Source organism: Ursus arctos, unplaced genomic scaffold, assembly GCF_023065955.2.
Source record: "Ursus arctos isolate Adak ecotype North America unplaced genomic scaffold, UrsArc2.0 scaffold_13, whole genome shotgun sequence".
Classification (NCBI taxonomy): domain Eukaryota; kingdom Metazoa; phylum Chordata; class Mammalia; order Carnivora; family Ursidae; genus Ursus; species Ursus arctos.
Window position 1 is genome coordinate 24,673,329 of NW_026622797.1, and position 27,741 is coordinate 24,701,069.

Genomic DNA, 27,741 nt, shown 5'->3' on the forward strand with positions numbered 1-27,741 from the left:
AATACATAAAAATCAATGGCCTTCAAATATACAAACCATAACTGATCAGACAATTGTATGCTTTTGCAAGAGCCAAAAAAAGAAATATAATAATCAGGAATAAATTTAACACAAGTAATAAACTTAAATGAAACTTACATGAGGAAGATTTTAAAGCTTTAAATCCTGAAAGACATTTAGTTGACTTCAAAAAATGGAAACATTTCCCTTTCTCTTGGATAGGATGACTCAACATTACAAAGATATGGATCAGTTCTCCTCAAGTTATATAAATTTAATGCAATCCCAATAAAAATATCAATAAGCTTTTGCTGAAGTTAGTCAAGTTGGTTCTAAAATTCATATTTTTAGAAAAGGCAAGAATAACTAGGAAAATTCTGAAAAAATAAAAAAGAGCCAGGTGGGGATAGGGGAGGACTAGCTTTACCAGATTTAAAACACTAGAAAGTCTCTATAATTACAAAGATATATATATGTATATATGATACTCTAATATGAATAGAGAGATAGGCCAAGGAATAGAACAAAAAGTAGAACCAAATACATGCCAAAGGTACGGTCACTGATCTTATTAAATGGTGTTAAGGAAAATGTAACTTATTTGGAAAAAGTTAAAGCTAGATTCATACATCAGCATAAATTTCAAATATATTAGAGATTTAAACGTAAAACAATAATTCAAGCAGTAGAAGAAAACATCAGTGAATATCTTTATAATCTGGTGTGGGGGAAACTTTCTAATTAAGATTCAAATCCAGACATGAAAAAAACACACTGATAAGCGTATCTAAATAAATTTAAAAAAAACAATAACTTGGCGTGACAAAAAATCATAAATAAAATTTTAAAACTAATATCAAATTGAGAGAAAATAAAAGAAAGATCTAATTTACCTAATATATTAATTTCTGTAAAAATACCAGGACAGAAACAACCTAAAACCTAATGTGGAAATGAGTGGAAGGTCAATAGTTCACACACACACATACGCACATGCACACACACACACACACACACACACACAAAGATATAATACGAACATATGTAAAGATGTTCAACCTCACTCATAATAAAAGAAATACAAGTAAACACTACACTAACTATATACCAAGATACTTTCTCACGTATCAGATTGGCACAATTTCAAAGCTTGACAACACATTCCCTCACATCTTGTTTTTAAGAATGCAAGATAGTACAAACTCTATGAGGGAGAATTTAGTATTATCTAACAAAGCCACATATATACATCTTCCCTTTGATCCAATAATTCCATTTCTAGGAATCCACCCCAAAGACATGTCTTTACAAATCCAAAACAGCATATGCACAAGGTTATTCACTGTGAAAATATTTGTATTATCAAAATACTGGAAACAACCTAAATGCCCATCTCTGAGAGATAAGGGAATACGCTGTGCGACAGCCACACATACAACGGAGTACTAAGCAGCTGCAAAAAAAAGGGGGGGGGGGGAATCTCCATGAATTGTTTTGGAGTGACATCCGGGACATATTTTTTAAGTGAAGAAATAAAGTTGCAAAGAGACTATATAGTATGCTACATTTTATGTAAGAAAGATAAACCTGAAATTAATGAAAATAATTATTTGTAGTTGGTGGGCAGAAACAGTGGCAAGGATAGGGATGGAGATGAGACTTCACTATGAATATCTTTTGTTTTTTTCTTTTTACAAGTTTTTACTTTTGAACACATAGATGTTTTATTTACTCAGAAAATACAATTTAATTTGAAAATGATCAGAGAAAAGCAAATCCTAAGGTTGAACACAAATTGAAATAAATCAGTATCAAATTGATAGTATAACAACATAATAAAATTAATTTACATAGTTTTTGAAAATAGTAACTCAGTCCGGATGTACCCTCTTTGTGAACCAGTTCTCAACTGAGGCGGATTTTGCCCCCAGGGGACATTTGATGATGTCTATAGATACTCATTATCACAACTGGGGGTTGAAAAGGCAATACTGGCATCCAAAATCTAGAGGCTAGGGATGGTGCTAAACATCCCAGAATGCACATGGCAGCCCCCCAGAACAAATAATTATTCAGCTCAAAATGTCAATAGTGTCCAGGTTGAGAAACAGTATTTTGGTGGGAGACAGTCAAAGAACCAAAACACAAAAAATCATGAAGAAATTTTGAAGTTTACTATAGGTTTGTTGTTGGGAGAAGCACTGATGTAACAATTCTAAAAACTTTTGTGAATATTAGGTAACAGAGAATGAACAAATGTATACATATCATTGAGAACCAAGGTTCTTATTGCAGTAGAAAGAAGATACAAATATGGAGTAGGACAGTAGAGAAGTCCTGTGATTGTTGAGTATGAATTCCTGATTTAACAAAAACGCAAAAAAAAAAAAAAGGTATCTCCTAGCTTTTCTCACTGAAAGGGCCTGAGGTAATGACATTCCACAGCCAAAACAAAAAACAAACAAAAAAAAAACAAACAAACCACCCAAAAAATAAGAAAACAAAAACAAAAAAACACTTGGCCCCCAGATCACAGTTGCAAAAGGCCATCAACCACGGACTAGAACCAGGGTTCCTTGGAGAAGACACCTACTCAAGCCCTGAGCCACAAAGGTGAGCCCAACTGTCTGACTGGGCCAGAAAGCACAGACCTGCCTCAAGACCAGTGAGGACATAGTAAAAGGACATGGGAGCTATCTTGAAGGAGCTCACATAGGTCAAATTTGGAACAATGTGAGCCTGAAAAAGAGTAACAGTGATAACGGATTACGATACATTGAATCAAAAAAGAAACCATGAGTCCCTAGTGTTAACCCAAAAAAATGGAGGAGTAATTAAACCTCTTTTTCACAAAAAAATATCCACCAACTACAGAAGATATATTCACATTAGAAAATCACCACTTTGTGGGGCACCTGGGTGGCGCAGCGGTTAAGCATCTGCCTTCGGCTCAGGGCGTGATCCCGGCGTTATGGGATCGAGCCCCACATCAGGCTCCTCCGCTATGAGCCTGCTTCTTCCTCTCCCACTCCCCCTGCTTGTGTCCCCTCTCTCGCTGGCTGTCTCTATCTCTGTCGAATAAATAAATAAAAATCTTTAAAAAAAAAAAAAAAGAAAAAGAAAAAGAAAATCACCACTTTGTAACCAGCAATGTAATAATTGCTCCGGGCCAGATCAGAAGTGGATGCTAACACCTTTGGGGAGGGGAAAAGGTCCAAACATTCTCAATACACTACGCCACATGTTACTTCTTAGAAACAAAAGGAAAAAGTTCCCTTTGCTTTTGTGAAATCTGGCACACTTCAACTTAATCAAAGAATCAAGCTTCACATCACCAGTGTTGGGACAAAATGACTTCACAAGCCTCCTGATGTGATGCAAAGGGAAGTAAATAGCGTCATGTACAGAAAGTACCCGCGGGACCCTCCCCCACCCTGCCCAGCCACAGGATACAGGGCTCTGGGTCAAGGCAAACGTTGGTACCCATCCCAAAACAGGAAATAGCCAAAAAATTTTAAAAGACTAAAGGAATGTGAAATATTATGCATGATTTGTCATTGGCTCCTGGAGTTTTAAAAAATTGTTTTAAAAGACATTGGGACAACAGGCAATTTGTATATGGATTAATTGTTAAATATTATTTTCTTAATGGTACATTTATTTCTTATGATAATGTATTGTGAGTATGTAGAAAAGTATTCTTGTTCTTAGGAAATACATGCTGAAGTAAGGAGCACCTGGCTAGCTCAGTTGGTAAAGCATTCAACTCTTGATCTTGAGGCTGTGAGTTCAAGCCCCATGTTAGGTAGAGAGCCTGCTTTAAAAAAAAAAAAAAAGTATTTAAGGATGAACTATTATGATGTCTGCAGCTTGCTTTCAGGAGTTCCTAGAGAGAGAGAGAAAGAGAAAGTAGATGTGACAGAATTTTAACAATTGGTGCATCTAGGTAAGAGATTTACTCTGTCAACTTTTCTACAAATTTCAAGTGGTTCATTTAAAAAAAGTGATGGAAAAAAGACTTATTTGAATCCATGAGTGGATCAAGAAGCAATACATGATTTGAAAACCAGTAAACAGAAGAAATCAAGCATTTATTCTGCTTTCCCTAAAAGAACTGTAACTCCACATAAACAAATAGTTAATTAGGGAAGTTTCTCTATGTGGAAGCCTTCTGTATAATAAATGAAGTAGAACAGCACCATTGGCAGCCCTTAATGAATTAACGCATCCAGGCATAATTATCGATGACTGCCAGCACGCTGAAAAGAGAATTATCAGAAAGTGTGTACCTCCTGCAAGAACTAGACACCACCACCTATAAAATAGTCTTGCCAAAACAAAAAACAAACAAAGAAAACAACCCCGAATCGAATCTGACAAAGCTTCTAGATCTATCAATCCATAGGAAAACAAGGGACAGAGGAAAAAAGAAAACATCACCAGGAAGATGCAATCAGCCACATGGGGAAGAGTCTCCTGAGAAAGCTACAGGACAAATAACTCAGTTCTTTCCCAAACTGTGGAGAAGGAGAGCTATAGATTATCAGAAACTTAAATGCATAGCAACCTATTGCAATTTATGGACCTTAATGTAGAGTTCTAATTCATACAAATTTATGGAGGCAGGAGGGAAGGAAATGTATGAAAAACAATTGGAAAATGTAAACATTACTGGGACATTCAATGATGTTAAGGAATGACTTTTAAGTATTTTGAGACTGTGTGGTTTTTGTTTTGTTTTGTTTTTAAAGATTTTTATTTATTTATTTTACAGAGAGAGAGAGAGTACAAGCAGGTAGACTAGCAGGGAGAGGGAGAGGGAGAAGCAGGCTCCCTGCTGAGCAGAGAGCCTGATGTGGGGCTCGGTGAGATCATGAGACAAGAATTCCTGAGATCATGACCCAAGCTGAATGCATATACTTAACCAACTGAGCCACCCAGGCACCCCTGATTGTGTGTTTTTAAAGAGTTATTTTCTTTTGGAGATCTACCCTGAAATATTTATGGAGGAAATAATATAATATGCTGGGAATTTACTTCATAATAATGCAGAAAGATGCGTAGATGGAACAAGAGGGTCTATGCGTTGATATTTGTTGAAGGTATGTAAAGAATATATGGATATTAATTTATTTAATTTTGTAAACAGCTAGTTAATTGAAAGAGTAAAACAAAGACAGCATTGGAAACAAAAAGCAGAAGGAGGCAGGTGCTCTGCCTTCACTGAACTCCTACCATGGGTCACCACCCGTTAAAGCCTAGTCTATAGTATCATATCGAATCCTCACAAAGTCATACAATGACACAGGTAGGTATCGCAGATATTAAGCAGATCTCCCAAGTTCGAATCTCAGCTCTGCCATCACCTGTTGAGCCAATTAGCCTCTATTTCCTTATCTCTACAATGGGGATGACAATAATATTATCTACCTCATAAGATTGCAGGGAAGGTTAAACAGTGAATTATTTTAAGTCAAGTGCTTAGGACACTCCCTGGTGCATAGTGACACAATATAAATATTAGCCCTTATTATTAAAGAGTGATAGAACTAGCTGAACCAGAGCCCAGTATCCCCCATGATGCCGCCCTGAGGACGGCATGTGTGTGTCGATGTGCATCGGGTTTTTAGCACTCTCTGCCAAAGCCACTTTGTCCACCCTGTTGGGCACACCCTAAATTGTGTTCAAATATCAGCAGCAGAGTTTCAAATATGCCAAGAAAGAAATACAGGTGTTAATAGAATCGTCTGCAATAACTTAGGCAAATACTCATTCATTTGTCCATTCAATACACATTTACTGAGACTGGCTCTGCAATAGATGCTGGGGCTTTAAGAGTTAAAGTAGGTGTAGCTGCTGTCCTCACAAATGTACTAGCCAGGGACCATGCTTGAAGTTCCACCATCCAGCTGATTAGGAGGCAAAGGATGCCAAGTAGAGCAGAATGGGGGCAGGGGGTAGCTAAGCAGATAGATCTGTCCCCTGAGGCCAACCCAGTGTACCATACAGTATGTCCAGGATCTAGCCAAGTCAAGTATGGTTCTGGAAATCATTGGCACTCGTTAGGTCCAAACCAAGAAGCAGATCCCAGCTGTGATGACTCCAGGCAATGATCAAGTGTGTAGAAGCCAGGTGGGAGCAAAAGAGTTTTCCTGAACTCTGTCCCTCCACGTAAGAATTTTCTTAAACAGTTGAGGAATGAAGGGGAAGATTCTAATCCCAGGAAGGGTAATTGGCAAGAATAAAATAAAAGATATTTGGGGTTAATCACACCAGCAGTGTCCTAGTCCTGAGGGGTTTATGGTTCCAGCCAGGAGAAGTAGAGAAACTATGGCATTATCAAGGTCAGAACCAAGTTCTGAGGCCTAGGCCATGAAGGATGGGGGCAGGGAGTCCTGTACTACAGCAGCTGTTTGAGTGCTCAGTGCGGGCCCTTACATTCCACTTGTTCCCCAGAGCCAGACCCTGAGACAAGAATTCCTGCACAGGTGACTTATTAAGAAGTTCTCCCAAGAGAAACCAAGCCAGGAATGGAGGAACAGGCAAGAAACAGAACTTCTTTTTCAGCAGCCAAACAAGAGTACCATTTCAGGCAGAGTCCCAGAGTGTAGGTTCAGCTGGATCCTACACAACTCCTAGTCTATATTTTGCCTCCGAGTTTGTCCCAACTAGAGGCGAGAGAGCTGGGCTCTTCTGCTCCTACACCATACTATCACTGGCCAAGGGCCACCCCCGAGGAAACTAAGCCCCCAGACCTTTGCAGCTTTTTGCACTCGTGGCCAAAATGGTTCAGGTGGTCCCAAGGCTGGTGTCTGAAGACAGTCTCAAGTGTGGTCTTGACAATGCAAAAATCACACAGAAGTCAGGAGAGGACACAGGCTATTAAGAATGTTCTGAAGCGCTCTGGGCCAAGTACTAGTAGTGGCCAACTAATGCCTATACTCTAGGTTCTGGGTTTAATTGACAGTAAAGAATAATTTGGAGGATGTCCTTGGGCCCAGCCATTGTGAACATGCTATAGATCATTAGTGTGCACCTCGAAAATTACTTGCTACCTCCAAGTATAATAGAGCTAAAATGCTGACAGATGGGGACTTGGAGAGTTGACTCAGATATGGGTAACACTGGGCCAACGGGTGCAGGGTGTGAGCTCTCCCCTACTCCTGTTGCTTGCAGTGGTCACACAGTGCTCTGCTGCCCTCAGAGGCCCTGAGAGCCCAATTTAACAGGCTCACTGCCCCTTTCCAATATTCCCAACCAACAAGTGAGACTTGGAATCACATCCATTGGGTGAAATGCCGGAAGTTTACAGAACCCTAAACATCTTCATAGAATTGGCATAAGGTTTTTGTAAACTTGACCCCAGAGTCAGTAAGAAAAAAGTCACTTGGCTTACTCAGTCATTATTCTTCCTGTGTCTCTTGGATATTTACTTTGTGTTTGGGCCCATGTCGCGGGTGTTGGATGATCCCAGATCGATTCTTAAGACACTCAGATCTTTCCTCATTCCTTTCAGATTCATCCCTTGAAGCTGGATACTCTTCCTGACCTTCATTTCTTCATATTATATCAGAGGTCCCTCATATAAGGCCCATGGAACTTTGACATCAGAGTTAGAGTAATCTGTGACAGCAGAAGAATGAGAATGTGCTGGTTTATGTGTATTTGTTGGGGGGGGGTTGGGAGTAGGAGGTGGTGGTGTTAATTCTGGAAGCAAAGGAGAAAAGACTGTCTACTTTGAGAGTTATCAACCAGAGTAGAGCCACAGATGGACGGGTCAGTAACACCTCAGGAGGGCACAGGCTGAAGGGGAGAATGGGACTCCCAGGAACTTAAATGTCTGAGGCCAAAAATTGTACTCATGATGACATTAAGGCCAAACCAGAGAGAAGATCCCATAGGTAGCCGAAAGGGCGAAAACACTGTTCAAAAAGCATCCCTCCGTAGCCTTATCAGTTTTTCTTGCCTTTAGCACAAGGAAACGCAGTACTTTTTCTTTTACCTTAAAAATCAAAAAACCTATAAGTAATAGCTTCAACCCTTTAACCTCAACATTGATCAACACAAAAGATTAAATTGTTCACTCATTCACCAATGACTAGAAATCACATCATCTACTCTACATGTACTGCCAATGTTCCAGTTGGAATCACTGTGGTAAGTAATGCTGCTTCTTGAAAAGATTATGGTCATTCCAACAAAAGCAAGTTATTCTTACCTGTTTTTAATAGATTCACTATTCCAGAAGAATGTTCAATAAATTACTTAGAGCTGTCCTTTGCCCTTCAGGCTGGCAAATACTCAAATTATTTAAGGCAAGACTACATATATTATGGATCTCCTGATGGATGCATGTGATAGTACCAATAACATTGTCAAAAAAAAAAAAAAAAAACTTAATCTGACCAAGGGTCTATATTTAACTACCACTTTATAGAAAATGCAAGTTCAAAGGAACATGTTAACTTACGTTCTTGAAATTACATCTATTATATCTGTATGGTGGAAATACTATGTAATGGTATGCTAGTGTGTATCTCTTCCCACTCCATTTCCTGTGACCTCACGCTGATAGCTTAAAATTGGCTTTGGTGGGAGTATCTACACCACAGAAAGTAAGAAGTGCTACAAACTAGGGCTTTCATTTCCTGAGAGTCCATTGCTAAACACTGAACAATACACCATGGCCTTAGCCAATTCCCAAAAATGTTCATTGCTAACAACACCCAACTTAAGAAAAAGAATGGCAGAAGGCAAGTCAGAGAGGAAAGTGGCAGTGGTCTTATCTGACTGCAGTTAAAATATCCTATTGTCCAATTTTACAGAGACAAAAGGCCACCACTAGAACCCCTCCCAGGAACTACAGGGTGAGCAGCCCTAAAGCATAATCTTCATTTGTTTCTTGATCTAGTTAGCTGATTCTATTAAGTCATTCAAATCTTGTTCAAATGTCACCTCATCAGAAAGTTTTCCCTAACCACTGTAGCTGACCACCCTCTTTGTCATTCTCTACTGTTCTATTTTTCTTCAGAACACTTACAACTACCTAGCATTACATTATCTATTCCTAATGGACTTAAGCCTTAGGAACACAGATTCTGTACTGTTTTGTTCAGCGTAGTATCTGAGCACTAAGCACAGTGCCTGGTAGGTTCTCAACAAACGTGAGGTGCATGGAAGGATGTCTATAAATTATTGTTGAATAGGGAAAGAAAAACACATTGTAGAGAGATACACAGTCAATCATCATTATTTACAGATTTCATATTTGTGAATTTGCCTAACCATTAAAATGTATTTGTAACCCAAAAATCAATGCTCACGGTGCACTGGCAGTCATTCACAGATACGCACAAAGCAGTGAAAATTTTGAATCACGTAATGTGCATGTTTCCAGCTAAGGCTGAACAAGGTGATGCTCTGTCTTATTTCAGCTCTCACTTTACAAACACATGTCCTTCTCATGGTCTATTTAGTGCTACATTTTTTTGCATTTGATTTTTGTTTATTTTTTTTTAAGATTTTATTTATTTATTTGAGAAAGAGTGAGAACACAAGTGGGGGGGGCGGTGCAGAGGGAGAGGGAGAAGCAGGCTCCCTGCTAACAGGGAGCTCGACACTGGACTCGATTGCAGGACTCCAAGATCATGACCTGAGCCAACGGCAGAAGCTTAACCAACTGAACCACCTGGAGGCCCTGATTTTGCCATTTAAAATGGCTCCCTAAGTTGTGCTTAAGTGCTGTCTGCTGTTCTTAAGCACAAGAAGTCCATAATGTACCTTACAGAGAAAATATGTCTGTTAGATGAGCTTTGTTCAGACCTGAGTTATAGTGTTGTTGGCTATGAGTTCAGTATTAAAGAGTTAATAATATATAACGAATAAGGTGTCTTTAGACAGAAATACATACAAAACAGGTTTTTTGTTGATCAGTTGATGAAAATGTTATGACCAGAGGCTCACAGGAACCTAACTCTGAATTTCCTCTAGGAGCAATGGTTCAGTATTCACTAATTTAGTGTTTAGAGCAATTTTATAGAATATAACTATTGCAAATAATGAGAATTGACTGATTATAGTATATTTCATTTGTTTTAAGAAAATATGGATAGCTAGATGGATAGATGGATGGATGGCTGATTGGTTGAAAGACAGATAGATGAATAAATAGATAGATATAAAGGTAAATTTGTAAAGACATAGAAAAATACCTGGAAGCATATATGCCAAACTGTTAGCTCTGGGGAGTGGGATTAAGCGATATAAAAAGAATTTCACTTTGTGCCCTGTATTATACTTTTGTATTTTTGAAATGTTTTCAACAAGTAATTATAATTTTGCTTATTTTTCAAACAAATGTTTTTAATGAAATTAAAACAATAAATTCTTGGGGGACAAGGATGGCTTAGTCAGTTAAGCGTCCGACTCTTGCTATCAGCTCAGGTCATGATCTCAGAGTCATGAGATCAAGCCCCATGCCAACTCCACACTGGGCATGGAGCCTGCTTAAGATTCTCTCTCTCTCTCCCCTTGCCCCATACCCTACCTCTTTCCCTCTCAAAACAAACAAACAAACAAACAAACAAACAAACAATAAATTCCTCTTTAAAAACACTTAAAAACTTAAGCAAGGACTAGGTAAAAAGCTCATGTAATCTTTGGACATTTTCATCTGAAAAGAACATCAACAAGAAAGTGTAGACAATAACAAAAGACCACATAAGTGATAGAAGAGGTAAAACAGTATAAGAAAATATCAACATTTCTTCACCAAATTGCTAAATAAGTAAGTGCACAAATTAAGAACAGATATCTGTGAGAATGAAGCTGCCTTTACACCAGCAAAGATGGGAATGAAAAACAGGTAAGAAAAGAGGAGGGTGGTCAGGTTTGACAGAACTCACATCATCAGAGGAGAACCAAGTCAGAAAAACAAAACAGAACACAAAAGCTTAAAGCAAACAGAACTACCTAATTCATAATATAGTGAAAATAAATAGGTGCTAGAGAAAAGGGATCTTCCTGGATTTGACTCTTCTCCGCATTCTACATTTCAACAGCTAGAAGTTTTCTTAAGTAGCATCGGATTCAACCTTCACAAAAATATTGGGCTTCTAATAAGAAATTGCTTTTTAGTTTCTCCAAAAATGAAATATATCACCTGTGTGAGCTTAGTTATTCTCTGTAAGAGCAGGTCATTTTTCATACAGTGTTGGACACTGAGTTAAGACAGGAGTGCTGCTAATTTATTCCAGCATAAGAGACTCTGTGCACGCACAGGTAGATGGAGAAACAAGATTTAGTCCCATTCCTAACATAGTGCCTTGGGGGGAAAGGCTGTTCTCAGAGTTGGAATCATTCTTCTTGTTTCATGAACAGAAACTCATGAGATAAGAAGAATCTGGGTGATGTCTTCCCTCTCTTCCTCACAGACAACAGTAATACACAACAGTCCCAGGTGGCCTTAGAATCAGCTAAAGGGCCTTTTGGCCAGAACCGCCGTTTTCCAGTAATTTGCCAAAATGACCAACACAAAGGGAAAGAGGAGAGGTACCTGCTATATGTTCTCTCAGCCTTTTAGGGAACGTGGAGTTGTTCCTTTGGCCACATACATGCAAATCTTGTTACAAGAAAGGGATATTGTGGACATCAGGGGAATGGGCATTGTTCAAGAAGGAATGTCCCTCAATTGTTAGCACGGCAAAACTGGAAGAGTCTACAGTGTCACCCAGCATGCTGTTGGCAGTGTTGCAAACAAACAAACAAGTTAAGAGCAAGATTCTTGCCAGGAGAACTAACGTAAGTTTTGAGCATATTAACCACTCAAAGAGCCGAGACAGCTTTCTGAAAAGCATGAAGGAAAATGATCAGAAAAAGAAGGAAGCCAAAGAGAAAGCTACTTGAGGTCAACGGAAGCACCAGCCTGCTCCACCCAGAGAAGCACACTTTGGGGGAACGGATGGAAAGGAGACTGAGCTGCTGGAATCCATTCCCTATGAATTCATGGCATGATAAATGAAAAAAAAAAAAATTAAAGACCTCAAGACTGTGAAAAAAAAAAAAAAGAATCAGCAAAAGATTAACACTATTCTCCCCAGCTCCTCACCCCATATGCCCCTCACCACCACCATCCCCATAAGTTCCTTGTTCCACAGGGCTCCCTATAAGATGTCACTTTTAAAATGAATTCTGTGGATTAAACATTTGGACTGGTAGGTTCCTAATTAACCCAAGCGTAAGAGAATCTAGACCATTGGAAAGGCCATCTTGGAGCTTCTGCCCTGGAAGATAAGAGAAACTGGAGGGGTAAATCCCCAATGAGAAACTGCTGTGGTTCGAGGGTGTCACTCAGGAAGATTCCCTTGTATGATGCTGGGTCAATGCTTTTACCACCATGGACTTGACTGGCACACTTTGCAATCGCCCACCAAAAAAGCCATTCAACTGCCCTCTAAAGTCAAATATTGTACAACATGTTACAGAACAGAAATTAGGAATTTCAAATGAGAGGTTTTCCCAAAAGAGCCACAGGTAGCATGAGTACATGCCTGGTTAATGGGCATGAGATTATAGTATATTTCTTCCCCGAGTACATTTGTTTCCTTAAACAGGCGAAATTTCTCTAATTAAAAAAAAAAGTTTCCAGGGCATTTATTGATCCTTCATGGTGAACATTTATATTAATGGTTGAGAATAAAATGTGAGCATTTAAGGAGAGAAAAAAATCACTATGCAAGCTAATCTTACGCCAAGCCTGCAGCCAAGCTAATTGAATTTTAAGTACGGTAGCGAGTTCCTCCTTCTTCACACCGCTAATATATTTCACTGACTATAAAAATAATTTTCCACTGTATATTTTAAAAACACATAAATAGACAACATTATGGCTCACAGATAGACTAAGGAAAGTCTTCTCCTGGGGTTTTTGTTCTCCATCTTTCTTTATAAGTCTGCAAAAAGGAAAAAAAAGATGGACCTTTATCAGAACCTGACCCTCACCATCTTTAGGGCAGAAAAAAATGAGGAAACCTTCTAGAAGGCATCACTAATACTCAGTAAAACAAATACATTTCAAGAGCTCAGAGTTAAATTCATCTAATGAGCCGATAATGAAAAATTTTTTCTAGGACCGTTTGCCTGAGGGATTTGAGGCTTTGTTATTGGAAAATAAGAAATTCTAGACTCTGAGAAAGGCCACTTGGCTCAGCATGGCTGATACATTCGAATTCCCTTATTCCAGCTCCCTACAGTTTCTCAATTTACAAATTCATTTATTCATCTTTTTAGAAAAATAAAATGATGCTTCTAGCTTCTCTAGAGTTTTTTGGCAACTGCTTATTTGTGACATTTATCCTCCAGGTGAGAGCATTTTTGACAGGAGCATCTTTTTTCTCCTACTGTCCTATTTGTATAAGGTCAGATTGGCCTCTATACTGTGAGTATGAAGAGCTTAATTGGAACAATATTATTATCCTTCACAATTTACAGAAATATATTTGGCCTCTGCAAAGTGTCATTTTCCTCAGAGAGAATAAGCTGCTTCCTTATTAAGCCCTTTGGAAAAACAGAAATAGTTCTTCTGAACCCTTTGGTGTTGGCAAGGCATTCCATCGTGTTGCTCTTAAAGTAAAAGAACAGAAGAAACACAGTGGTCTTGAAATTTTATTCTAAAATGTCCTCAAGTGAAAATCTGAAAAATCACTGAGTCAGTCTTAGAATTGGTAGGTTTCAGAGGAAGAATACCACCAAACCCACGTAGGAAGGGATCTGGTTTATAAGCAGGCAGGATCTACCCCTCCTGTGATCTGCATGTGTCACTCTATCTTGTCCCTTAAGAAACCCAATTTCACCCATTCCTAACACTTCAGCTCCCTTTTATGCAAGGATGGCCCCAGTTCTAGGCAGTCACATTTCTTGACTCTCTTGCCCTCAAAATTTTAGCCAGAAAGATTACAAAGCAGAAATTCCACCTCTCGAGATCAAAATTAGTGGGACCATTTGCTTTCTTAATTCCTTTTATTCCTTATTCCACGGTTCGGATTCTTCTCAATGATGTTCGCATCTGTCACTTCACTTCAACATCAGCATTTATCACCGTGTTCCCAACTACTGCGTCTCCCTCAATTTCCCCATTTTTCCCTTTAGCTCTTTTCCACTGCCTCTTCTCTTCGAGGTACAGTATCTTATCAACTCTCCCTCTATGGTATCGTTCCGTCTCCCCCTTCCTCTATACTTCTGCAACCAGTGCCCAGCTGCATGTATCCTTCTCCTACTGGCAAATCCTAATTTGTGGTATTCAATTTACCTGCATCCAACTCCCTCCCCCACATCCCATCCTTTTTCAGCCCATCATACGCTGTGCACCATCTCTCTCTTCCTAAAATTCCATTTTCAGTATTTTGTCTTCTGGTCCCATCTTGTCCAGGCACCTCCGGCCACGTTTAATAATCTACGCGGGCACAACAGCAACTGCCATCTAGTAGCTGAGTGCCTGCGACAATCATGCTAGGTGCTACACACAGTGCTTTACAGACGTCATATTTAGTCCTCTCTACGACCTTGAGAGTTACGTTTTGTCATTCCCATTTTTATCATAGAGAACACTGGGCCTTAAAATGGCTAAGCAACTCTTCCAGTAATGCCTGGCGCTGAATGAGAACGCTCATCGGTTTGCCGTCCGAACCCATGCTTTTCCCTGATTATGAAGGTCTTCGATCGCCTAACGGAGCTCTCTGAACTCTTGCAGCCTGCAGTTTTAACATCCTCACAACCTGACCCACCTGGTCCACCGCAAACCCTGTGCTCCAAAGGATGGTGATTAAGGTCGTGCACTCTGGAAGCAGCTTGTCTGAGTTCAGGTCCTGGCTCCCCAGCTCACCAGTTTGGCCAGTCCCAGCAAGCTACCCTATGTCTCTGTACCTCCACTTTCTCTTAAATTCTGATTACGCACTCATCTCAGAGAAATGGGAGATTAAATAAGACAATGCCTCTCTTTACATGATCCCATCTGTTTCCCTGCCAAGAATGATCTTCCTTCTCCTTTCAACTTACGAGGATGCAATACAAACTCATCATTAACTCTTAGTAATTAATTTCATTTTCATAATATTTCCTGTAGCTGAAGTTCCCTCATTTCATCTAAAGAGTCTCACAAATGTATTTAGAGTATGTCACATTATCTTGCTCTTGATCAGATATTACCTTGTGTCGTTCTCTTGTTCTTTCTTATCCAGTGTTTTTCTCATCCCAAAATGATTATAAATTTCAAAGGCTGCATACATTATCTCCTGTATGCCTTACAATAAGAACTTAATACGGTGCTGAGCACAAAACGCCTTGCCCCAAGCTGAGAACCTCAGATTTACATTTCATAAATTATTATTTACTAACCATAATATCAGTCACATTTTACTCTTTCTTCTCTTTGCTGTGGTCAAAGTCCTCCTCTAAGATGCTAATCATCTCCAGCCTCCATCCTAATATCCCAATCCCCCTGCCTGAGGAATTCGCTCCCTCATGCAGGACCAGTAACGGGGACTACAGGCAGGCCAGCATGACTGAAAGAGGAGAAGGTGAGAGGACACAAAGCAAGATTAAACCTGAGACGCAGGCAGAACCAGAACAGGCAGAACCCATCTGTTACCCTCGTCCTATTTTAAGACAGAACATAGTGGCCAAAAATACTCGTTCCAGAGCTGGGCTACTAGGGTCTGAATCCTTACTATGTCACGATAGGCTAATTACTCCTCCTCTGGGCCCCAGTTTCCTCACCAATCCAATGAGAAAAATTATGAAGTTGGTGTGACTGTCTGATTCCCTAGGAAACAGATTCTGAGATAGAAATGTGTGCAGGGAGTTCTCTCAGGAAAAACATCAGAAAGGCAGGGAGGGAAGGAGTTTGAGGAGAGGGTGGAGTGGAACTGGAACACAGTAGAAACAGAGCCTTAGCTGTTCCTACAAAGAGCTCTGGAGCTAGGATGGCCCTGCAGACGTCTCCTCAACTGAGGCAAGTCAACTGGACCTTTGTCCCCCTGAATGGACCAATGGCTGGATGTAGGCTATCCCTGGACAGGTTCGCAACCTTGGGCCAGGCAGCTCCTTTCTGCCAAGGGCAATTTCCAGGGAGGGATTTAGCCAAAAGCTGTCAGCAAACCACCCCTCAGGAAATGAGAGAACAGACGCCTTGTCCTAGAGGGGAGATCTGTTGGCCACACTACAGCATCCACTACAGTTGGTATAAAGATTAAATGAATTAATATCTACACATCACTTAGGATGGTATCTGACACATTTTAGCTCAACGTTAAGTGTTAGCTGTTACATCAGCTTCATTGCCTACAAGGTCTCTTTGCTTTACCTCAAGATTTCCTGACTAAAATTTTAAAAGAAAGGTGACAGTACTTTTTTTTTTTATTTCAATACCCTAAACAGCTACATGCTATAAATATTTATGCATTTTTTGATGATTTATGGGTTTGCTTCTACCTATTACATAACACCTTGGCTTGCTGTACTCTCAAAATGTTTATTTCTATACCGTCTATCACAGCTTAAGGAAAATAGAGGAGAACAGTGTCTTTTTAACTAAACATGGGCATCCCCAAATACATACCAAACAACTGCTGGTTATTTAAAGAGTAAATTAATAGAGATAGCCTTGAAAAGGAAGATGAAAAAAAATGTTTTTAAATGCCAAACTGAGGGGCATACTTAAATGTCAATGCCAAGAGGACTAGCACTTGGCAAATCTCTGAATGGATACCCTGCCACAAACACTCTGGGACTTTCCTCTTCTCCTGGCAATATCCCTGAGGCACTGATTTCCTCATCTTGAACCCTAGATACCCAGAAACCAAAGTCTGGGGACCCTGGTGCTGTTATTGCAGGGCGACTGATATATGTATGTAGCTACCAAACTTTAAATTTAGCAGAAAGTGATAGTATGTATCTCTCCCCATATATACCACAATCCCTCAAATTAATGTAATGCTCTGATTCACAACACATAAACTTATTTAATCACATTACTGAATAAATATGTAGTTTTCTATCACCGTGAATTTTCTTAATCAATCTTTAACAAATGTACAACTATTATATATTTCATGGTAAGAAAACATTCCAATACTCACTTTCTAGAGCTTTGCATTCTTCCTAATCCCCAACATCATGTGTCTTTTTCAACTGAAAGGCATCGGAGACATAGATTTCCCCTTAAGGTTAGAAACAATATCTTATTTGTCTATGTATTCCTACAGTAACTTTAACACACAGTAGAAAAAGCAAAAGAAAAATCATAATTTTACAAATATTAGTTGCATACACACACTGAGCTAGGTGCTAGAAATATAATCCTGAACTAAATATATAAATTGTCTATTCACATGTAGAGAATAATCTAGTCGAAGAAACAAACCATCAAAGAAATGTATCTCTTATACTTTTTCTTTTTTGTCTTATACTTTTCAATAATGCTGTTAAGGAAAAATCAGGGTGTGATGAGTGATTATTTTAGGGGAAGTTGTTTGAGACTGGGTGGGCAGGAGCAAAGAGGAGATAACAGAAAAGAAGCAGAGACCAGCTGGGATGGAAAGTATAAGGAGGAGTTAGCCAAGAAGACATGGGTGGAGGGTTCCAGGCAGAGGGGACACCATGTGTAAGGAAATGAAGGAATCTTCGGTGCTACCAGCAGCAGAAGGACAGGACTATTTGCAATTTAGAATGCAATTCAGAGATAAATTTGATTGAAAGCTTAACATGCAGGTTTTTAAAACGTTGCTTACTTTGTAAACAATTCTAAAAAAAAACACACATTTTTGGTTTGACAGTGAAATATTTAATTTTTTAAAAGATTTTATTTATTTATTGTGGAAGGAGCTGAGATGCCCTTCATTTTTTTTTTTAAGATTTTATTTATTTATTTGATAGAGAGACAGCCAGTGAGAGAGGGAACACAAGCAGGGGGAGTGGGAGAGGAAGAAGCAGGCTCCCAGCGGAGGAGCCTGATGCGGGGCTCGATCCCAGAATGCTGAGATCACACCCTGAGCTGAAGGCAGATGTTCAACGACTGAGCCACCCAGGCGCCCCTCGAGATGCCCTTCAACAGATGACTGGATTAAGAAGATGTGGTCCATATGTACAATGGAATATTACTCAGCCATCATCAGAAAGAACAATTACCAACATTTACAGCAACACGGACGGGACTGGAGGAGATTATGCTAAGTGAAATAAGTCAAGCAGAGAAAGACAATTATCATATGGTTTCACTCATTTATGGAACATAAGAAATAGCAGGGAGATCGGTAGGAGGAAGAAGGAAAGATGAAGGGGGAGGTATAGAGAAGGGGCAGTGAACCATGAGAGACTATGGACTCTGGGAAACAAACTGAGGGCTTCAGAGGGGCGGGGGTGGGTGACCAGGCTAGGCCGGTGATGGGTATTAAGGAGGGCACGTATTGCATGGTGCACTGGGTGTTATATGCAAGTAATGAATCATGGAACATTACATCAAAAACTAAGGATACACTGTATGGTGACTAACATAACATAATAAAAAATTATTATAAAAAAACAACAAAAAAAGATTTTATTTATTTATTTGACAGAGAGAGAGTGTGCACAAGCAGGCAGAGCAGCAGGCAGAGGGAGAAGCAGACTTCCCACTGAGCAGGGAGTGGGACATGAGACTCATCCCAGGACCCTGGGATCATGACCTGAGATAAAGACGGACGCTTAACCAACTGAGCGACCCAGGCGCCCTGTGGAATATTTATTTCAGTAAGGATCAATCATCACAGTAAATGTTATGAATATAAGGTGAAGGAGAGAGCATTCGTCCTCCAGGAGCTTACAGTTCAGCCAGAAGAGGAAGTCAACAGTCACATGAAGAGGGGCCGGTGCTGGGGAAGGGGCTAGTACAGAGAGTGAAGACAACTCAGAAGGGACCACTAACTTCAAAGAGGGCCTCCTGATGGCAAGGAGCATATCATTGGACATGTGCTCTACAGTACCTGCTACAGTAGTGGGCTGAGCGAAAAGCTCAGAGTCCCTCATGGGAGAGGATTAGCTTGCCTGCAAATGTTGGGACGCCTGAAAAGAGGCCCTGACCCAGTAGAAGAGCCTTGAAAGAGGACGAAACATGAGGGGACATTTGAAGGAGAGGATCATTTAAACCTGAAAAGTTTTGTTAAAAGAAGTGAAATAAATTGAATTGGTAACAGTAAAAGAAAATAATTCCATGTCACTTGAAAAGCAAATCCATGTGATTCGGCCTTATTTCATTTAATTGTTCACAATGGGCTGCTTTTCTCAACTCAGTGATCGTGTGTGTTCCTTACGTTTACTCCATTGTTTCTGTTTCCACCCGACCTCTCCTTAAATTTAGCAGAATTCATCTGCCAAATCACAAGAGAGCCAGTTTTACGTGTGGACCTTATCATATGTACCCCATACATTTTATAAAATAATGCTAACACCAATAATGGAAACCACACTATCTCCGCATTTCCTGAGTGCTGTGGCTTTGATAGTAGACTGTTTACAGTGTCTTGGCGTTTTAGATGGCATTCATTTTGGGGTTTTGTTTGTTATCTCTTCAGACAGGACCCTCAGTCCTGGCTCTTCCTTAATCAGCTGAACTGTTCGATGGTAAAAGCCTCTTTTCCTTGGGGAACTAGACCACTGTAATATAATCTTTCTGCCATTCCCAACAAAAGACCGTGTCACCTGACTCCCACAGCCTCTGTTGGCCCTAAGTTTTAAAGTACTGATTCCACGCGCTTGTGAGTAAGAGAGGAACCCCCGAGTAAAGAAGAACAAAAGGCTGCAGGGGTAGGAAGCAGAAGACAAGAAAGAACAGAAGAAGGAACAGTTTACTACTATGGAAAGCAGTCAGAAGAGAATGTCGAGGAACTTGAATGCCTTCTCTTTCATGTAAGTTACCAGGGTTTCTAAAGTCAGAAAAGTATTTACAGCTATTTCTTTAAAATGCTGGCCACATTTTATAATGATCAGGTATTCCCAGGTGTCTAAACGTCTCACATATTTTAGCGGATCAATTCAGTTCTGATCACAGTTCTAAATACACTAGTGACTCAATGAGTATTACTCAGTGGGCTTATACTAAAAGCAAGCCTGTCTCCTGGAGAACTCCATGTGATTTACCCCGATTAATCAACAGGCAAGCTAAGAAAAAGGTATAGAAATTACTGCTATTTGCATTTCAAATTCAAAGAAAGTGCTAGATAAATGTATTCTCATGTCTAAGGTCAAAAAGCCAATCAAGGGCAAAGCCAAGACCAGCTACCCTGCCTTGCCCAGTGGATTCACCCCGTTTCCCACCCCATATCACAAGGGGTTGTTAATTTAAATAAAGCCATCCTTCAGCCATAAAACAAACAAAAGAGGGTTCTTTTGTGATGGGTATTTTCTTTCCTTAAAAAACATCCTTTGAAGAAGGCTATTTATTTACCCTAGACATAGTGGAATGTAGCAAAACACTTATATAACATCTCTCTAAGCTTCCTTCTGCTAATAGGGAAAGACTGAACCACACATGGGCATTGCACAGTAGAAGAACCATCAGCCTCCCCTGGAATATTACCTAATATTTATTTGAAAAACAGTTTTTATTTGGATTCATGCTTCGCTTCATGCTTTCCATAGATCTGTATCTGAGAAGGCAGAGAGTTGATTGTCAGAAATTACTGCACATGCAACAGATTTCTGTGCTGTGTTTGCCTCTGGTAAAGTAACTCAACTTTTGTATTTCGAATGTGGTCTCCTGGTTTCTCTAAGATGTTCTTGGGGGCCCTGAACAATACGTGAGCTCCTGCCACTGCTCACAAAGGCACAGCGGTGGCTTTCAAATGGAGTCATTCCACTAAACCGGAGCATAACAATGGGAAGTGGAGGATCCACTCTCCAGCTGGTGTTAAATCGTGCAAGGTATTATCAAATCCTTTCCCCAAGGCTGGCATCTTCCCTTCTATTCAGTAAATCCCTCTACAGAATCCAAAGACTTCAGGGTGCAATTGTTGCATGGTAAGCATTGACAATCACCCTATACTTTCTGCAGGGGATATACATAGAGTGTAGGTGGCTCAAAGCTGTCAGCAATTTAGACAATCTCTATTAGGTCTTGCGTCCCTACAACAATCAAGTTTGATAACATTTGCCGCCCTCCTATAACACAACGTGAGAGTATTTTACTTTATAGAATCATTGAATGTAAAAGGCCAGGAAATAATTTAGAAATAAAAGCCCGATGTTTTACAAACGGGGGAGGAGTTTCTGAGAGCTAAAGTGACTTGTCCAATGTTACATCTACAAATGGTGGCCCAACCAGGACTTGAACCCTGGTGTCTGGCTCCAGTCTGCCTCTCACTGTACCATAGTTCCTACACTGTAAGGTATGGGAGCACAGGGACCATACCTAGTCCATTCGTCACTATATATGTAGCTGTTAGCCCAGTGCCTAACACATAGCATGGGGGGAATATTAAATGGTTGGGTCCCAAATCTAACTCATTATTTATTTATTTATTTATTTATTTATTTATTTATTTATTTTTAAGATTTATTTATTTATTTATTTGACAGAGAGAGAGACAGCCAGCAAGAGAGGGAACACAAGCAGGGGGAGTGGGAGGGGAAGAAGCAGGCTCATAGCGGAGGAGCCTGATGTGGGGCTTGATCCCATAACGCCGGGATCACGCCCTGAGCCCAAGGCAGACGCTTAACCGCTGTGCCACCCAGGCGCCCCGCCAAATCTAACTCATTTTTTAAAAAGTCTTAGTGGGGATCCTGGGTGGCTCAATAGGTTAAGCGACTGCCTTCAGCTCAGGTCATGGTCTCAGGGTCCTAGGATCAAGCCCCGCATTGGGCTCCCTCTGCCCCTCCCGCTGCTCGTGCGTGCACGCTTGCTCTCTCTCTCAAATAAATAAACAAAATCTTAAAAAAAAAAAAAAAGCCTTAACCCTTTTAGCTTATGTAGCTGGGTCTGTGAGAATGGGGTTATGGTGGAAAAAAAGACAGGCTCAGACAAAAGGGCCACCAGACACGTGAGGAATAGATAGGGTTTGCAGAGAAGGATAGGATTTGGGGGAAATATCAGCAGCTTATAACTGAGAAAAACATCAGGGTACGATGTCTGGCCCCAAAGTGTGGCTCTCTGAAGCCCGATGTCTCAAAGAAGTTGTGTAGTATACGAAGGGGGTCCAAGGGATCCAGGACAGAGCTGCTACACACCTTTCCCTACCAAGAGAGCAGCCCAAATCATGGGGCATGCGTTCTTCGAAGAGCTCACTGCCAAGTTCTGACCCACACACCCCATCCTCCCCGTGAGACTTTTTTGGCCTCCTTGAAGCATTAACTGTGAAAGTGACTTGTACAGGGATGATTTTGAATCCCATCTCATTCAGGGATGTCATCCAGAGCCCGACTTACTTCAAATTCCACTGCAGGGTGCAGAGGGAAGCAGAGCAAGTAGGAGCTCACTTCATGAGGATCCAGAGTTCTCCAGCATGCTGCCTATGCTCTGACCATGGCATCACAACAGCCACTGTCCCTCCGTCCCCACCCTTCACCATGATCTATTTGACCCTACTGAAATGATCTCGTACTTCCCATAATCTCTTACACAGTCAGAACGGTTCAGCCATTTAAACACTGATGCATCTCAAGTATCTATTTTCTAGCTCAACATCTCTGAGGACTTTCAACTACATGACTTAAAGGCACCTCATAAGCAAAATTTTCAAATCTTAAGTGAATGCAATAGATCTTCATTATTCGCGGATTCCAAATTGCAAATTTGTCTATTTGCTACCATGTATCTATAACGTCCAAATCAACACGTGGGATGTTTTCACGGTCTATCACAGACACATGCAGAATGGAGAAAAATTTAAGATGCTGGACCCACACATCCCCACTGAGGTAGAATGAGGGGATGTTAAAGCTCTCATACATGAAACAAGTGTTGTTCATGCAGTCTATTTTGTGCCACCTTTTTCACATTTTTGTGTGTTTTGTTGGGGATTTCACTTTTAAAATGAACACCCCAAATGCACTGCTGAAGTGTTGTCTACTGCCGCTAAGCATAAGACCATAATGTGCCTCTCAGAGAAAATACATGTATTAGTAAGCTTGGTTCAGGCATGAGTTACAGTGTGACTGGCTGTAATTTCAATGTTAATGAATCAACAATATATATTGAATAGAGTGTCTGTGATGGTTAATTTTGTGTGTCAATTTGACTGCCCTTTCAGGTGCCCAGATTAAACATTAGTTCTGGGTGTGTCTCTGAGGGTGTTTCAGGACGAGATCAACATTTGGTTCCTTAGACTGGAAGAAGGATTGCCTTCCCCAGCCGTGGGTGGGCATCATCCGATCCCTTGAGGATCTGAATGGAACAAAAGGCAGAAGAAGGAGGAAGTCAGCTTTCTCCCCCTGCCTGACATGTGAGCTAGGTCTTCTGCTCTTGGGCTGGAATTGACTCCATAGATTCCCCTGGTTCTTAGGCCTTCAGACTCACGCTAGAATTACACCACCAACTCTTCTGAGTCTCCAGCTTGCAGATGCAAATCATGAGACTTGACCTGCATAATTGGGTGAGCCATAATATATCTCCATAAATATATATGGAGGTGTATATATATATTTTTTCTGTTGGTTCTGTTTCTTTGGAGAACCCTAACTAATGCAGTGTTCTTAAACAGAAACACACACAAAAAAACAAGACTAGATGTTAATCAGTTGATGTTGTGACCAGAGGCTCCCAGGAACCTAACGCTATATTTCCCCTAGAGGCAAGGGTTCAATATTCACTAATTCAGGGTGTGTAGCGACTTTATAGAACATAACTGCCATAAATTCAGAGAACTGACTGTAAGTATCTCTTGAGTTCATATTAAATCTCCACCTTATCCACAAGCTCAAAGTCCCAGAAACCTGGGGGTCAGGCGTCCTCCTCTCCATTCATAGTCGGTCAGCCCTCAGCCTAAATAAATGCATTCCCTCCTCAGGCCCCCCCACCCCCGGTGGGGTTCTCACCACCTAGTACCAAAATGATCACCGTGGTCTCCTAATTGGTCTTCCTACTTCCATCTTTTTTTCTGCCCTTCATCTCCTGCCCTTGTGAATGGACTGTGACTCTCCCCTGCTGGAAACCCTACCTCTGAGATCTCGCCAGGCCTACAGCCACACCTCCACTCCAAATTCCCCAGGGAGCACCGAAGCTCCTGTGAAAACAAACTGCTGGAGTCCTTCCTTTGCATTAGTCACCGCTCCCCAAGTTCACTCGTTTGCATCTGTTGATCTCCCCGCCTAGGCTGCCCTGTTCTTTCCTTTTTAAGTTACCGAACACCAACTTCTCTTTTGAGACACAACTCAAGTGGCACCTCCAACAGTGTTCCCTGATCCAAACACAGGAGAAGGCAGGCAGCGCCTTCCTCAGGGCTCCCTCGGCATCTGGTACATACTTTTCTAACCACCTTGACCGCATCCGATGGTAATTGTTAGATTTTCCTATTCTTTTGCCCTATAGATAGATCTCGAGGACAGGAGCTGTTTTCTCATGCCTGATCTCACAGGAAGTTTCTGCTTAGAATATGGGACTCAATAAATGATGATGACAAAGTGGATAAGTAAAACAATAAATGACATTATCCCCCACAATGTCACTTGGACTTACTCTCCTGTTTCTTCTGTGACTCTCTTCTTGGTCTTAGCTCTCTACCTGCCTGAAGTCATCATTTGGTAACTACCCACTCAGAGAAGGGGGCAAAGTTTCTAAGCAAAACTGTAACTGCCAGGTGTTGACTATTTTAAAGCTTATGGTTGAAACCAGAAGAATACCTGGTCTCTTGCCTAACCTTCGCTTTGGCCTGGAAAGTCCCTGCCCCTTTGTCCCTTACCTACAATTTAGCCTTTCTTTAAGGTCTAACTCTTTTCTTCTCTAACAAGGCTTCCCAGCTACCTTCTCATCTACCCCCAGCCTCTGTCTACCTTATCTTCTGCGCTGCTTGAAAGGTTCCTGGCATGCACCAACTGATAGACCCGTCCCTTGAGCAGTAATGGAAGGTTCCTAAAAACAGGTACCAATGCATGCCTGGCACACAGTAGATGTGAAATATGTTTGCTACATAAGTGAACCACAATAAGTCTTTGAGGTAGGTGTCAGAATAGCCTAAGAGTGGCACAGCATGATGATTGAGAACTTATGCTCTGGGATCCAACTGCCTGGGTTGGGATCCTGATGTGATCACATTCCATCTGGGAAAATGTGACTTATTAAATCTCTTTGTGCCTCAGCTTCCCCACCGATAAAATGGGATTAATGACAGTATATACCTCACAAGTCTTTGTCATGCTCGAAAGAGAGAATGCATATTAATCACTCAGCAAATTCCCTAGCACAACACTTGGCCCACAGTACATACTCAATACATCATTGGCTATAATGAATCTATTCTGTATAAATGAGAAAACTAGTGCTAAAGAATAAATTATCCAAGATCACTCAGACATTAATTGCGAGGTGGGGTTAAAGTAATGGCAAGTTAAGGGGGTTTCAAAGAGTAAAAGGACAAAGCTGATTTGAGAGTAACAAGGACGTGCTGACTCCAAAAGGAGAGGCTCAGAGACAGCCTTGTTGGATCACATTTGTACAAGGCAGAAAGTGCGTGCATAGAGGCCTCTCGAATGCAGGAATTCTGAATGTGCAAAACTTGGCACTAAGGGATACGCAGTGCAAAAAAGGAGAGTACATTCCAGAACAGGGTCCAAGGGGATGCTGGCTCAGAAAAAGCATATAGGGTTAAAGGGAGGCCGAGAAGGGCTGGGAAGGAGTTTGAGAGTATCACAGTCTGGGGGCAGAGGGCAGGATAAAAGTGAGCTCCCCGCAATGGGTGCTCCCCCAAAAGCTGAACCCAGCGGGACAGCCTGTGACAAAGAAGTGTCCGGAAGGAACTGTGCATGCTTTAACCTGAGGAAAAGAGACTCCACTGTGACGTTTTGCACTTGTACTCGCCCAAGTTATGTTCCCCTGGGGTGAAGGTCAGTCATGTACTTGTGCCAACCCCCAGCCACCTTCTCCCTTACCCACAGGACATAAGGTGCCCAGGGCCGCAATGCTTTTAGTCGTGTATGAAAATGCTTTCACCTGAGTTTCTCTTAAAATCAGAAGAGAAGAAGGATATAATAATAATGAATACATAAAAATGAATCCAGTCTGGATTATATTCATCTTTATACCAGTGCAGTCACAAAATACGATCGTCAGTGCGGAGGAAGGGCCCTTGAAGACAAAAGTCCCCAGCTAAGTAAGTGAACCACTTACCAGATAAAGCACCAAAGTCACAAGGCGGCCGTACCAATCACATGAGCTAGAATCCAGGGAGCAAGAAAAGGTAGGAAGGAGAAGTCCAGAACACGAGGGGCCCTATGTTTGGGAAAGAAATCTCTCTCTTGAGGCAAGACAAAGAAGTTTTCACATCTTCCCCACACCCCACTCCCCCCCCCCCCGCCCCACCCTCACCTCAGCAACAATGTAACTCCTAGAACAATGGGTGTCACAGATGTTAATTACACCTATTGGTCCCTTCATTCATTTTATGCAACATCAGTGATCACCCAAACACTTCCCCAGTCTCACTTCTATCATTTTGGTCAAGCTCCTTCTCCCTTTCAGCCTGTGCAATAAACACCTAGCCCATCGCCAGTGCCTCCAAATGTTCAAAGAATGACTGTATCATGTTTTGAGCTCTTAACCATAAATTTCAAAAATTAGAATTCTCATGCCACACACTATAACCCATACACCTATTCCTACGAAATATTAGGATCATTTAAGAACAGCTCTCATCACTGAACCATTTTAACTGAGTAAGAAAGAAAAGGGGACATTTCTTCCTCTTATTTTGCACTGAACAGTCCATTGAGGTTTATAAATACACTTTATCAAATCCCTCTGTGCAAGTAGTCCTGAGTGTTCCCCCACCAACCCTGCACCATGAGAGAATGAATAAATGAATATCTAACAGGGCCCACACAATACCCATGAGATAATCGGCATTCTGAAAGTGTCTGAAGATATCATGTATGATAGACACCAAAGGCTGACCCTGTGCATTTTACTCCTGAATTACTGGTTGGCAGAAATGGCTGAGCAATACAAACAGATCTGAGCAGGACACAACAGATAAATTCAGAAAACAGGGTCAGCACGATTAGTTGATGTCAGAAATGATACTTTTCTGTCCCCCGCCCCCTTCTGATTTATGCAGGACACAGTTTCTGATTTCCTTTGTTTTGCAATCCCCATAAATTCTAGCTCCTTACTCAATACAAATGGCCACACTGTTTACTGAAGGCTGGTGTGTCAGTTGTTGAGGGAAGAAGAGACCCGAGCAGGGCCCACCCCCAAAGCCCAGTTCCCAGCCCCATGGACAGCTCTTGAGGGCTCCAGCCTCCTCAGAGCACATGGAGACTGCCAAAGGTTGATCTCCGAATGGAGTTGCTGCAAGGCTAGTTTGCAGCGGCCTGACAGTCAGAAGGGGACACTGAGGTAGCGTCCCCAGGACAGCCATGCTGAAAATAATTATTCTGATCTGCACACACCAGCTAAGCTATGAGAATGCTCTTGTAAGTAAGGTCTGCTTTAATAGAAACATAAGTATTATGCATTGCAGTCTATTATAAATTGGTTGTAATTTTCTCCTGACACTTTCTGAATTA

At 41.0% G+C, this 27,741-nt stretch overlaps 1 long non-coding RNA gene and 1 pseudogene across 3 annotated transcripts in view; one reads left to right on the forward strand and one right to left on the reverse strand.

Annotated features, from left to right (window-relative positions):
* Window positions 1-27,741, reverse strand: part of LOC113259502 (uncharacterized) — a 282,949-nt gene that overhangs the window by 52,181 nt on the left and 203,027 nt on the right. The window lies entirely within an intron of this gene.
* On the forward strand, window positions 11,520-12,012 carry LOC123001360 (60S ribosomal protein L21-like; annotated as a pseudogene).